At 35.0% G+C, this 1,461-nt stretch overlaps 1 pseudogene across 1 annotated transcript in view; it reads left to right on the top strand.

Annotated features, from left to right (window-relative positions):
- Positions 1–1,318, top strand: part of LOC110428770 (uncharacterized) — a 5,513-nt pseudogene extending 4,195 nt beyond the window's left edge. Inside the window, exons 7-9 of the transcript XR_016352237.1 lie at positions 306–450; positions 563–663; positions 1,202–1,318. The product of XR_016352237.1 is annotated as an uncharacterized LOC110428770 (transcript). The remainder of the gene's footprint in view (positions 1–305; positions 451–562; positions 664–1,201) is intronic.
- The last annotated feature ends 143 nt before the right edge of the window (positions 1,319–1,461 follow it).

Genomic DNA, 1,461 nt, shown 5'->3' with positions numbered 1-1,461 from the left:
TTTTTTTTTTTTTTTTTGCTTCCATTGGAAACTGACTACACCATATATCTGAAAATGTTGCACAAGGAGAAAAATGCATAATATGTCTTTCTTAATTTGTGTGTGTGTAAGTGTTCGTGTGGTAGTACTGCAAAAATGTTTTTGTTGGGAGGATGTGTCACTGAATAGATGTTGTAAAGTTGCTTTGAGTCCCATTTTAGGTATTATTAAGGGACATGTGATGAATGTCCAAGGAATCTTTCACAACTTTCTTGCATGAGTTTATTATCTGATTTTCACTTGATGTCTGCTGTCATATCTTTTAGGCCATTCTGCAGTTTGGGCCTGATTTTTCATTGATACAACAACTTTTTACTGGAGGATGTCGTCATCAGATCACGTTAAAATTCAAGAATGGAGAGCGGTGATATCCATTGAGACTTTCTGAGGCTTTAGCAAGTCGTGCTGATGGTGGAGTTCCTTTTTTGTTCTGTTTTCAGTCAAATGCTACACTGATATCATTATTGTGAGTTCTGCCACGCTACGAAATATGGTGTAGTAATATTATTACACTATTGTGCAGATCATACCTATTTTGAAAAGGTGATAGGGCAGTTGCAGCAAGTTGCTGAGGCAGAGGAGGAGTCTAATGGAGATGTTTCCATTGATTTTACACTTGAAGAGGTAAAGTTGACCCCCCAGAACAAATGTATGTTTCCTTTTCTTTGCTTTTATTGTCAATAGGATGCTAATTTGCCATGATGCTAAGTTGATGAGGAAATATTGTGTATTGAGCATGTCGAGGAGTTGTTATGTCCTGCCTAAGGAATCTGAATCAATTTGTAGGAATGAACTCTATGCATTTGGAAGAGTTAGCTATTACAGAATTGTTGAGAAATTAGAAGGTGATAAACACCACAAATTATCTCATAAAAAACTATCCAATCCTTTTGTCTCAATCATTGAATCTGGAGAATGTCAGTCAGAGTCTCTTGCTTCATGTATTTTACACCATGGCTCACATTTGTCCTGCATGCGAATCACGACCATGTTCCACTTTTTATTTTTCGTTTCTTTGGATGGTGGTGGGATAATCACAGTTATGACTTATGACAGTTTAATAAGGGAACTTAGATGATGGATTAATATTTTGGCTACATTCTTTCTATCCTCTGAAACTATCTCATTAAATATTGCCTCTTTCTGGTTGGTGTGCTTGCAGGATGAGGATGTAGCATTCAAAGATCAAGCAGATGTTACTGAAGACCATAGTGCTTTAAAGACCAATGAAACTGATGATAATGATGAAATATTGAGTTCATATAGAAGTGCATTTTAGTAATCAAATCAAGACCAAAACACAGGTGGTGTAGATTTTTTTTAAAAAAATATGAAGGAAAAAAAAACCTGAAAAATGAGAATATCAATTATTTCTATGTATTTATAAATTCATTTTTAGGCAATGTTTGAATCTGGCTTTTG

The sequence above is a fragment of the Theobroma umbraticum genome, unplaced genomic scaffold (genome assembly GCF_002168275.2).
Source record: "Theobroma umbraticum cultivar Fairchild unplaced genomic scaffold, ASM216827v3 scaffold_69.0, whole genome shotgun sequence".
NCBI lineage: Eukaryota > Viridiplantae > Streptophyta > Magnoliopsida > Malvales > Malvaceae > Theobroma > Theobroma umbraticum.
Note: the sequence above shows the minus strand (reverse complement) of the source record. Positions and strands in the feature narration are given on the sequence as shown.